Below are 13,316 nucleotides of genomic sequence, written 5' to 3' on the forward strand. Positions count from 1 at the left end.
GAACAGAAAGAGTACTGTCTGACAGGAAAAAAACAAGTATGGAAAAAAACTTTTTTTTTTAAAAAACTGTTTATATGCAATCAAACTAAACTATATGCCAAAGCAATGAAGAAAACTATGGGAAGAAACAAAGCTGCAGGCAAAAAGGTGAAACGCCAGGCCTTCCGAAAGAACCTGCAGTGCAGAACTGCGTAATACCACACAGAAAACTGTATTGGTAACTTGAAAGACTTGAAGGAAATCATGAAAACTTACGGGTTTATATCGTACTGCGCAAGTCAAATAAAAACAGCTCGAACTGCTTTATATTCAATATTACTGGTTGAAATTTCAGGCTCTCTCGATGATCTTAATATAATTCAGCAAATCGGCGGCAGTCAGGAGCAGCGTCGAGGAGGTGCGTGGAGAGGCCTATAAAAGGCACAGCAGGGAGTCCGGGGCCCAGCAGCGGCGGCAGTCGGGAGCAGCGTCGAGGTGGTGCGTGGAGAGGCCTATAAAAGGCACAGCAGGGAGTCCGGGGCCCAGCGTCGGCGGCAGTCGGGAGCAGCGTCGAGGAGGTGCGTGGAGGCGCCTATAAAAGGCACAGCAGGGAGTCCGGGGCCCAGCGTCGGCGGCAGTCGGGAGCAGCGTCGAGGAGGTGCGTGAAGAGGCCTAAAAAAGGCATACTTGTGCAGCTACAGGGAGAAGGCAAAAAAGAAGTAGAAAGAAATCAAAAGGTGACGTCACAGCCAAGAGCGTAAGTGATTGGCTGGTGATTGGTGAGTAGTTTTTCTTTTTTCTCTTCTATATCAGTGAGTAACTTTTAACATTGCTGTTGCCAATTTAAGTGTATCTAAGGGTTAAGTCATGGCAGGAGAGCTCGGTCGGGTGTTATGCTCCTCCTGTACCATGTGGGAACTCAGGGACGACACCAGTGTCCCTGACGACTATATCTGCAGGAAGTATATCCACCTCAAGTTCCTGACGGTCCGCGTTGCGGAGTTGGAGCTGAGGGTGGATTCACTCTGGAGCATCCACGATGCTGAGAATAACGTGAGTATCACGTGTAGCGAGTTGGTCGTACCGCAGGGAAAGGGTCCACAGCCAGATAGGGAATGGAAGACCAACAGGAAGAGCAGTGCAAGGAAGGTAGTGCAGGAGTCCCATGTGGTCATCCCCCTGCAAAACAGATACACTGCTTTGGGTACTGTTGAGGGGGATGACTCATCAAGGGAGGGCAGCAGCAGCCAAGTTCATGGCACCATGGCTGGCTCTGCTGCATAGGAGGGCAGGAAAAAGAGTGGGAGAGCAATAGTGATTGGGGAATTCAATGGTGAGGGGAATAGATAGGCGTTTCTGCGGCCGCAACCGAGACTCCAGGATGGTATGTTGCCTCCCTGGTGCAAGGGTCAAGGATGTCTCGGAGCGGGTGCAGGACATTCTAAAAAGGGAGGAAGAACAGCCAGTTGTCGTGGTGCACATTGGTACCAACGACATACGTAAAAAAAAGGGATGAGGTCCTACGAAACGAATTTAAGGAGCTAGGAGCTAAATTAAAAAGTAGGACCTCAAAAGTAGTAATCTCGGAATTCCTACCAGTGCCACGTGATAGTCAGAGTAGGAATCGCAGGATAGCGCAGATGAATACGTGGCTTGAGCAGTGGTGCAGCTGGGAGGGATTCAAATTCCTGGGGCATTGGAACCGGTTCTGGGGGAGGTGGGACCAGTACAAACCGGACGGTCTGCACCTGGGCAGGACCGGAACCAATGTCCTAGGGGGATTGTTTGCTAGTGCTGTTGGGGAGGATTTAAACTAATATGGCAGGGGGATGGGAACCAATGCAGGGAGACAGAGGGAAACAAAAAGGAGGCAAAAGCAAAAGACAGAAAGGAGATGAGGAAAAGTGGAGGGCAGAGAAACCCAAGGCAAAGAACAAAAAGGGCCACTGTACAGCAAAATTCTAAAAGGACAAAGGGTGTTAAAAAAACAAGCCTGAAGGCTTTGTGTCTTAATGCAAGGAGTATCCGCAATAAGGTGGATGAATTAACTGTGCAAATAGATGTTAACAAATATGATGTGATTGGGATTACGGAGACGTGGCTCCAGGATGATCAGGGCTGGGAACTCAACATCCAGGGGTATTCAACATTCAGGAAAGATAGAATAAAAGGAAAAGGAGGTGGGGTAGCATTGCTGGTTAAGGAGCAAATTAAGGCAATAGTTCGGAAGGACATTAGCTTGGATGATGTGGAATCTATATGGGTAGAGCTGCAGAATACCAAAGGGCAAAAAACGTTAGTGGAAGTTGTGTACAGACCTCCAAACAGTAGTAGTGATGTTGGGGAGGGCATCAAACATGAAATTAGGGGTGCGTGCAATAAAGGTGCAGCAGTTATAATGGGTGACTTTAATATGCACATAGATTGGGTTAACCAAACTGGAAGCAATACGGTGGAGGAGGATTTCCTGGAGTGCAAAAGGGATAGTTTTTTAGACAAATATGTCGAGGAACCAACTAGGGGGGAGGCCATCTTAGACTGGGTGTTGTGTAATGAGAAGATTAATTAGCAATCTCATTGTGCGAGGCCCCTTGGGGAAGAGTGACCATAATATGGTGGAATTCTGCATTAGGATGGAGAATGAAACAGTTAATTCAGAGACCATGGTCCAGAACTTAAAGAAGGGTAACTTTGAAGGTATGAGGCGTGAATTGGCTAGGATAGATTGGCGAATGATACTTGAGGGGTTGACTGTGGATGGGCAATGGCAGACATTTAGAGACCGCATGGATGAACTACAATTGTACATTCCTGTCTGGCGTAAAAATAAAAAAGGGAAGGTGGCTCAACCGTGGCTATCAAGGGAAATCAGGGATAGCATTAAAGCCAAGGAAGTGGCATACAAATTGGCCAGAAATAGCAGTGAACGCGGGGACTGGGAGAAATTTAGAACTCAGCAGAGGAGGACAAAGGGTTTGATTAGGGCAGGGAAAATGGAGTACGAGAAGAAGCTTGCAGGGAACATTAAGACGGATTGCAAAAGTTTCTATAGATATGTAAAGAGAAAAAGGTTAGTAAAGACAAACGTAGGTCCCCTGCAGTCAGAATCAGGGGAAGTCATAACGGGGAACAAAGAAATGGCGGACCAATTGAACAAGTACTTTGGTTCGGTATTCACTAAGGAGGACACAATCAACCTTCCGGATATAAAAGGGGTCGGAGGGTCTAGTAAGGAGGAGGAACTGAGGGAAATCCTTATTAGTCGGGAAATTGTGTTGGGGAAATTGATGGGATTGAAGGCCGATAAATCTCCAGGGCCTGATGGACTGCATCCCAGAGTACTTAAGGAGGTGGCCTTGGAAATAGTGGATGCATTGACAGTCATTTTCCAACATTCCATTGACTCTGGATCAGTTCCTATCGAGTGGAGGGTAGCCAATGTAACCCCACTTTTTAAAAAAGGAGGGAGAGAAAACAGCCTGACATCGGTAGTGGGTAAAATGATGGAATCAATTATTAAGGATGTCATAGCAGTGCATTTGGAAAGAGGTAATATGATAGGTCCAAGTCAGCATGGATTTGTGAAAGGGAAATCATGCTTGACAAATCTTCTGGAATTTTTTGAGGATGTTTCCAGTAGAGTGGACAAGGGAGAACCAGTTGATGTGGTATATTTGGACTTTCAGAAGGCTTTCGACAAGGTCCCACACAAGAGATTAATGTGCAAAGTTAAAGCACATGGGATTGGGGGTAGTGTGCTGACATGGATTGAGAACTGGTTGGCAGACAGGAAGCAAAGAGTAAGAGTAAATGGGGACTTTTCAGAATGGCAGGCAGCGACTAGTAGGGTACCGCAAGGTTCTGTGCTGGGGCCCCAGCTGTTTACACTGTACATTAATGATTTAGACGAGGGGATTAAATGTAGTATCTCCAAATTTGCAGATGACACGAAGTTGGGTGGCAGTGTGAGCTGCGAGGAGGATGCTATGAGGCTGCAGAGCGACTTGGATAGGTTAGGTGAGTGGGAAAATGCATGGCAGATGAAGTATAATGTGGATAAATGTGAGGTTATCCACTTTGGTGGTAAAAACAGAGAGACAGGCTATTATCTGAATGGTGACAGATTAGGAAAAGGGGAGGTGCAAAGAGACCTGGGTGTCATGGTACATCAGTCATTGAAGGTTGGTATGCAGGTACAGCAGGCGGTTAAGAAAGCAAATGGCATGTTGGCCTTCATAGCGAGGGGATTTGAATACAGGGGCAGGGAGGTGTTGCTACAATTGTACAGGGCCTTGGTGAGGCCACACCTGGAGTATTGTGTACAGTTTTGGTCTCCGAACCTGAGGAAGGACATTCTTGCTATTGAGGGAGTGCAGCGAAGGTTCACCAGACTGATTCCCGGGATGGCGGGACTGACCAATCAAGAAAGACTGGATCAACTGGGCTTGTATTCACTGGAGTTCAGATGAATGAGAGGGTACCTCATAGAAACGTTTAAAATTCTGACGGGGTTAAACAGGTTAGATGCAGGAAGAATGTTCCCAATGTTGGGGAAGTCCAGAACCAGGGGACACAGTCTAAGGATAAGGGGTAAGCCATTTAGGACTGAGATGAAGAGGAATTTCTTCACTCAGTGGTGAACCTGTGGAATTCTCTACCACAGAAAGTTGTTGAGGCCAATTCACTAAATATATTCAAAAAGGAGTTAGATGAAGTCCTTACTACTAGGGGAATCAAGGGGTATGGTGAGAAAGCAGGAATGGGGTACTGAAGTTGCATATTCAGCCATGAACTCATTGAATGGCGGTGCAGGCTAGAAGGGCCGAATGGCCTACTCCTGCACCTATTTTCTATGTTTCTATGTAATAGTTAGGTGTGTCTTTTTTTCCGTATTAGACAAATTTAATGTGGCACTTTGCAGATTTAATGTTTAACAAGCAAGACACAAAATTACATAGATTGTTCGATATTATGTAGCATAACAGCTTGCAGCACAAGACAAGTCTAATAAGGAGTACAGATTTTATGAAAGTGATCTTGCTAGTTTGTAACATAGGAAAAGGAATAGGCCATTCATTTAGATCATGGGTGTGATCTATAACTCCCCTCCATATCTCAATATCCTTGCCTAACAAAATTCTATTGATCAGTCTTGAATGCTCGAACTGACCCAGCATCTGCCGCCTTTTGGGGAAGAGAATTCTACTATCCTTTGAGTGGAAAAAGTTCTTCCTGATTCAGCTCCTTATATGGCCGGGCTCTAATTTTAAAATTATGTCCCCACATTCTTGATTCCCCATCAGAGGAAATAGTTTCTCTGCACCTACCCCATCGAATTCTCGTAGCATTTTAAACACCTCGATCAGATCATCCCTCAATCTTCAATATTCAAGGGAATGCAAGCCAAGTTTATGCAACCTGTCCTCATAATTTAACCCTGCAAGTCCAGATATGCTGGTGAATCTCACTTCATCCCCTCCAAGGCCACTATATCCTTCGAGGTGCGGTTTCCAAAACTGAACGCAGTATTCCAGATGGGGTCTGATCAAGGCTCAATACAACTGAAGCATAATTTCTTCCCCATTGTAATCCAGTCTCTATACAGGCCGACATTCCAACAGCCTTTTTGATTGTTTTATGTACCTGTCTACTCGATTTAAATGGTGTGTCCCAAATCTCTGCTCCTCTACAGTTCCTAGTTCTCACCATTGAGAGAATACTCAGATTTATCTTTTAGGTCTAAAGTGAATGACCTCAATTGCCCACATTAAACTCCAGCTGCCTTATTTTGCCCACTCACTTAATCTGTCTGTAGCCCTTTGCATTTTCCTGCTCCTATCTACACTTACTGTCTTCTAATTTAGCGTAATCTGCAAACTTAAGAAATACAACTCTCATTCCTTCATCCAAGTTACTAAGAAATATGGCCCAATGTTCAAGCCAGAACAGATCCTGTAAGGGGACCACCACTAACCACATCCTGCCAATCTGATTAAGTCAACTTTATTCTCACTCTGTCTACTGCCTCCCAATCAATATCCAACCCAAGTCAAAAGGCTACCTCAGTTTTGCACACGGGACCTTAAGGAAATCATAAAAGCCAGTCAGTGGTGAACAATTCAAAGTCTGCATGCAAAGGACAGATTTCCAGGCAATTATACCGTCTTGGAGATTATTCCACAATCTGGGGGGTGGGTAACCAATGTTGCCTTTAAGATGCTCAAGACCTCCCGCGCAGCCAGCTTGACGGTCTTTCAATGTGGAAAGCCTACAGGCGCAGTATTTTGAATGGGCCGCACACCCAAAAATGAGGGAACATTGGAAGCAACGTGAAGTTTGGCCACTAACATTCTATCCACACTTTGGATTCATACAGAATGTTGACATGCAGTTACAGTAGTTTGTGTGTTCCAAGTATAAACAGTCATATTTAAGCAACAAACAAAACTCGAGCACCAAAACTCAAACTTGCAAGCTAACCTGGCCACATCCCAACAATCTTGAATATACTCATCATGTCCATTATGACGGTGTCAGCCGTGGGTCAGTTGTGATTGAGGGACTGCCTATGATGATACGAGTCTGTAATGATCTTTTTTTCCTGCAGCCTGCCAAAGTGGCTACGATCATTGGCTAGTTTTGACGATGGCTACTCATAATTATCTTGACTAAGTGTTTTAAAATCCCAAAACACAGAAGCACTGCCACCAAACTAAATCTCGGGCCAGTCTGACCCACATTACTATTCTTGCTAATATTGTTCCCCTCTATTAGCGGAAGATCTTAGAGATGCAGTGATCGTGACCATCTTTAAAAAAGGGGCAAGTCCGACTGCGGCAACTAAAGAAATCTCCCTGCTATCAGCCATTGGGAAAATCGTCGCGAGAGTCCTCCTCAACCGTCTTCGCCCTGTGGCAGAGGAGCTCCTCCCGGAGTCGCAGTGCTGATTTCATCCCCTATGTGGCACAACGGACATGATTTTTGCAGCGCAACACTGCAGGAAAATGCAGGGAACAGCAGCAGCCCTTATACATGGCCTTCTTTGACCTACAAAGGCCTTTGACACCGTCAACTGCGAGGGTCTATGGAGCATCATCCTCCGCTTCGGACGCCCCCAAAGGTTCGTCACCATCCTCCATGACGACATGCACGCCATGATCCTTACCAACGGGTCCATCACAGACCCAACTCACGTCCAGACTGGGGTCAAACAGGGCTGAGTCATCGCCCCGACCCTCTTCTCAATCTTCCTCGCTGCCATGCTCCACCAAAGGTCAACAAGCTCCCCGCTGGAGTGGAACTTAACTACAGAACCAGTGGGAACCTGTTCAACCTTCTCCATCTCCAGGCCAGGTCCAAGACCACCCCAACCTCAGTCGTCGAGCTACAGTATGCGGATGCCACATATAGGCTGAACTCCATGTCATAGTCGACATATTTACTGAGGCGTACGAAAGCATGGGCCTTACGCTAAACATCCGTAAGATAAAGGTCCTCCACCAGCCGGTCCTCGCCACACAGCACTGCCCCCCAGTCATCAAGATCCATGGCACTGCCCTGGACAATGTGGACCACTTCCCATACCTCGGGAGCCTCTTAACAAGAGCAGGCATTGACGAGATTCAACACCGCCTCCAGTGCAGCCTGAGGAAAAGTGTTTGAAGACCAGTCTCCTAAACTGCCAAGCTCATGGTCCATAGGACTGTAGTAATACCTGCCCTCCTGTGTGGCTCAGAGACATGGACCTTGTACAGTAGACACCAAGTAACTGAAGAAATACCACCAATGATGTCTCCACAAGATCCTACAAATCCCCTGGGAGGACAGACGCAACAATATTCGCGTCCTCGTCCAGGCCAACATTCTCAACATTGAAACACTAACCACACTTGATCAGCTTCACTGGGCAGGCCACATTTTTCACATGCCTAACAAGACTCCCAAAGCAAGCGCTCTACTCGGAACTCGTCCACGGCAAACGAACCAAAGGTGGGCGGAGGAATCATTACAAGGACACCCTCATAACCTCCCTGATAAAATGCAATATCCCCACTGACACCTGAGAGTCCCTGGTCAAAGTGGAGGAAGTGCATCTGGGAGGGCGCTGAGCACCGAGTCTCAACACCGAGAGCATGCAGAAAACAAGCGCAGACAGCGGAAAGAGCGTGCGGCAAAACCAGTCCCACCCATCCCTTCCCTCAACGACCATCTGTTCCACCTATGACAGTCTGTGGTTCTCGTATTGGATTGTTCAGCCACCTAAGAAGTCATTTTAAAGAGTGGAAGCAAGTCTTCCTCAATTCCAAGAGACTGCCTATGATGATAATGACTATTAGCCAGGAGCACCAATGCCAATGGTAGCAGGTAAAATGGAAAGGGAGGGTGGGAGTGGGGGGCCCTGATAATAAATGACACAAGGACAGGAGAGAAGGATCTCGGCTCGGAAGATCAGGAAGCAGAATCAGTGTGGGTGATCATAAGGAAGAAGGAGCAGAAAACACTGGTGGCAGTAGTATATAGGCCCCCCCTTAACAGCAGCTATACCGTTGGACAGAATATCAAGAAATAGTACGAGCTTGTAACAAAGGTAATGTAATAATTGTGGGAGTCTTTAATCTTCATATATACTGGACAAATCAAATTGGCAAAGGTAGTCTGGAGAGCGAGTTAAGAAATGCATACGGGACAGTTTCCGAGAACAATACATCATAGAAACATAGAAAATAGGTGCAAGAGTAGGCCATTCGGCCCTTCTAGCCTGCACCGCCATTCAATGAGTTCATGGCTGAACATGCAACTTCAGTACCCCATTCCTGCTTTCTTGCCATATCCCTTGATCCCCTTAGTAGGAAGGACTACATCTAACTCCTTTTTGAATATATTTAGTGAATTGGCCTCAACAACTTTCTGTGGTAGAGAATTCCACAGGTTCACCACTCTCTGGGTGAAGAAGTTTCTCCTCATCTCGGTCCTAAATGGCCCTTATCCTTAGACTGTGACCCCTGGGGTTCTGGACTTCCCCAACATTGTGAACATTCTTCCTGCATCTAACCTGTCTAAACCCATCAGAATTTTAAACGTTTCTATAAGGTCCCCTCTCATTCTTCTGAACTCGTGTGACTACAAGCCTAGTTGATTCAGTCTTTCTTGATAAGTCAGTCCCGCCATCCCAGGAATCAGTCTGGTGAACCTTCGCTGCACTCCCTCAACAAAAAAAATGTCCTTCCTCAGGTTAGGAGACCAAAACTGTACACAATACTCCAGGTACTCACCAAGGCCCTGTACAACTGTAGCAACACCTCCCTGCCCCTGTACTCAAATCCCCTCGTTATGAAGGCCAACTTGCCATTTGCTTTCTTAACCGCCTGCTGTACCTGCATGCCAACCTTCAATGACTGATGTACCCAGGTCTCGTTGCACCTCCCCTTTTCCTAATCTGTCACCATTCAGATAATAGTCTGTCTCTCTCTTTTTACCACCAAAGTGGATAACCTCACATTTATCCACATTATACTTCATCTGCCATGCATTTGCCCACTCACCTAACCTATCCAAGTCGCTCTGCAGCCTCATAGCATTCTCCTCGCAGCTCACACTGTCACCTAACTTAGTGTCATCTGCAAATTTGGAGATACTACATTTAATCCCCTCGTCTAAATCATTAATATACAGTGTAAACAACTGGGGCCCCAGCACAGAACCTTGCGGTACCCCACTAGTCATCGCCTGCCATTCTGAAAAGTACCCATTTACTCCTACTCTTTGCTTCCTGTCTGATAACCATTTCTCAATCCATGTCAGCACACTACCCCCAATCCCATGTTCTTTAACTTTGCACATTAATCTCTTGTGTGGAACCTTGTTGAAAGCCTTCTGAAAGTCCAAAAATACCACATCAACTGGTTCTCCCTTGTCCACTCTACTGGAAACATCCTCAAAAAATTTCAGAAGATTTGTCAAGCATGATTTCCCTTTCACAAATCCATGCTGACTTGGACCTATCATGTTACCTCTTTCCAAATGCGCTGCTATGACATCCTTAATAATTGATTCCATCATCTTACCCACTACCGATGTCAGGCTGACCGGTCTATAATTCCCTGTTTTCTCTCTCCCTCCTCTTTTAAAAAGTGGGGTTACATTGGCTACCCTCCACTCGATAGGAACTGATCCAGAGTCAATGGAATGTTGGAAAATGACTGTCAATGCATCCGCTATTTCCAAGGCCACCTCCTTAAGTATTCTGGGATGCAGTCCATCAGGCCCTGGAGATTTATCGGCCTTTGATCCCATCAATTTCCCCAACACAATTTCCCGACTAATAAGGATTTCCCTCAGTTCCTCCTCCTTACTCGACCCTCTGACCCTTCTTATATCCGGAAGGTTGATTGTGTCCTCCTTAGTGAATACCGAACCAAAGTACTTGTTCAATTGGTCCGCCATTTCTTTGTTCCCCGTTATGACTTCCCCTGATTCTGACTGCAGGGGACCTACATTTGTCTTTACTAACCTTTTTCTCTTTACATATCTATAGAAACTTTTGCAATCCGTCTTAATGTTCCCTGCAAGCTTCTTCTCATACTCCATTTTCCCTGCCCTAATCAAACCCTTTGTCCTCCTCTGCTGAGTTCTAAATTTCTCCCAGTCTTCGGGTTCGCTGCTATTTCTGGCCAATTTGTATGCCACTTCCTTGGCTTTAATACGGTCCCTGATTTTCCTTGATAGCCACGGTTGAGCCACCTTCGCTTTTTTATTTTTATGCCAGACAGGAATGTACAATTGTTGTAGTTCATCCATGCGGTCTCGAAATGTCTGCCATTGCCCATCCACAGTCAACCCCTCAAGTGTCATTCGCCAATCAATCCTAGCCAATTCATGCCTCATAGCTTCAAAGTTGCCCTTCAAGTTCTGGACCATGGTCTCTGAATTAACTAATGCAGAATTCCACCATATTATGGTCACTCTTCCCCAAGAGACCTCGCACAATGAGATTGCTAATTAATCTTCTCTCATTACACAACACCCAGTCTAAGATGGCCTCTCCCCTAGTTGGTTCCTCGACATATTGGTCTAGAAAACCATCCCTTATGCACTCCAGGAAATCTTCTTCCACCGTATTGCTTCCAGTTTGGTTAGCCCAATCTATGTGCATATTAAAGTCACCCATTATAACTGCTGCACCCTTATTGCATGTGTGGATATCTGAACGGAATATATGGAATTAAGGACAGTAAAGTAAACGGGATATATGAAAATGTATAAGCCATGGAAGAATAGCTGGGAGAATGTCAGATTGCAAATAGTGCAACATCAGCATAGCCAACAGTCTTTCTCAAGGTTTCTCAAGTCACTAATCCTGCCAATAACATCTAATTGTAACATGAAATAAATCTGCAGAATTGCAAGGTCTCAGCTAATAGTCACATCACTAGATTGGAACATTTAGAGGCAATGCTTGAGCTTTCAAGAAAAACATCTCATATAGATTGACTAATGAGTGGCTGAGTTAGACTGTCAATCCATTTGTATTTTGTTATCCGATTTCAAAACTGTATAACTGTTAACGCTTTACGATGTAACTTCACCTATCTGTAGGGAGTGTGTACGCTCTATCCAGAGAGTATATCTTCTGTCTGATAGGTCTTACTGGCCGGTAATAAAGACTGCTTTGTTCAAAGCACAAGAGGTATTCGACTCAGTAATTTTACTGAACCAGATGGAGGTAAAAGAATCCAGGAATTTACACATGCACCCATAATTTCCTGTTTGATGCCCTCCCCAACATCACTACTACTGTTTGGAGGTCTGTACACAACTCCCACTAACGTTTTTTGCCCTTTGGTGTTCTGCAGCTCTACCCATATAGATTCCACATCATTCAAGCTAATGTCATTCCTAATTATTGAATTAATCTCCTCTTTAACCAGCAATGCTACCCCACCTCCTTTTCCTTTTATTCTATCTTTCCTGAATGTTGAATACCCCTGGATGTTGAGTTCCCAGCCCTGATCATCCTGGAGCCACGTCTCCGTAATCCTAATCACATCATATTTGTTAACATCTATTTGCACAGTTAATTCATCCACCTTATTACGGATACTCCTTGCATTAAGACACAAAGCCTTCAGGCTTGTTGTTTTAACACCCTTTGTCCTTTTAGAATTTTGTTGCACAGTGGCCCTTTTTGTTCTTTGTCTTGAGTTTCTCTGCCCTCCACTTTTTCTCATCTCCTTTCTGTTTTTTGCTTTTATCTCCTTTGTTTCCCTCTGTCTCCCTCCATTGGTTCCCATCCCCCTGCCATATTAGTTTAACTCCTCCCCAACAGTACTTGCAAACAATCCCCCTAGGACATTGGTTCCGGTCCTGCCCAGGTGCAGACCGTCCGGTTTGTACTGGTCCCACCTCCCCCAGAACCGGTTCCAATGCCCCAGGAATTTGAATCCCTCCCTGCTGCACCACTGCTCAAGCCACGTATTCATCTGTGCTATCCTGCGATTCCTACTCTCACTAGCACGTGGTACTGGTAGCAATCCCGAGATTACTACTTTTGAGGTCCTACTTTTTAATTTAGCTCCTTGCTCCTTACATTCGTTTCGTAGGACCTCATCCCTTTTTTTTTTTAAAACCTATGTCGTTGGTACCAATGTGCACCACGACAACTGGCTATTCTCCCTCCCTTTTTAGAATGTCCTGCACCCGCTCCGAGACATCCTTGACCCTTGCACCAGGGAGGCAACATACTATCCTGGAGTCTCGGTTGCGGCTGCAGAAACGCCTATCTATTCCCCTAACAATTGAATCCTCTATCACTCTCCAACTCTTTTTCCTCCACTCCTGTGCAACAGAGTCAGCCACGGTGCCATGAACTTGGCTGCTGCTGCCCTCCCCTGATGAGTCATCTCCCTCAACAGTACTCAAAGCAGTGTATCTGTTTTGCAGGGGGATGACCACAGGGGACCCTTGCACTACCTTCTTTGCACTGCTCTTCCTGCTGGTCTTCCATTCCCTATCTGGCTGTGCACCCTTCTCTTGTGGTATGACCAACTCGCTACACGTGCTACTCACGTCATTCTCAGAATCGTGGATGCTCCAGAGTGAATTCACCCTCAGCTCCAACTCCGCAACGCGGACCGTCAGGAGCTGGAGGTGGATACACTTCCTGCACACGTAGTCATCAGGGACACGAGTCGTTCCTGAGTTCCCACATGGTACAGGAGGAGCATAACACGCGACCGAGCTCTTCTGCCATGACTTAACCTTTAGATAGGCAACAATGTTAAAGTTTACTCACTGTTAAAAAGAGAAGAAAGAAAAACTACTCACCAATCACCAGCCAA

The 13,316-nt window shown here is 45.7% G+C and overlaps 1 protein-coding gene across 6 annotated transcripts in view; it reads right to left on the minus strand.

The window, feature by feature from the left end:
- Window positions 1-13,316, minus strand: part of LOC139264544 (growth factor receptor-bound protein 10-like) — a 318,358-nt gene that overhangs the window by 279,961 nt on the left and 25,081 nt on the right. For 2 of the 6 annotated variants that reach the window (XM_070881167.1, XM_070881165.1), the window contains exon 2: window positions 256-674. The exons of the other annotated variants lie outside the window; for them this stretch is intronic. The gene's annotated coding sequence lies outside the window, so the exon portion shown is untranslated. The remainder of the gene's footprint in view (window positions 1-255; window positions 675-13,316) is intronic. 6 annotated transcript variants of the gene reach the window in all.

The sequence above is a fragment of the Pristiophorus japonicus genome, chromosome 5, assembly GCF_044704955.1.
Source record: "Pristiophorus japonicus isolate sPriJap1 chromosome 5, sPriJap1.hap1, whole genome shotgun sequence".
NCBI classification, from domain to species: Eukaryota; Metazoa; Chordata; class Chondrichthyes; family Pristiophoridae; genus Pristiophorus; species Pristiophorus japonicus.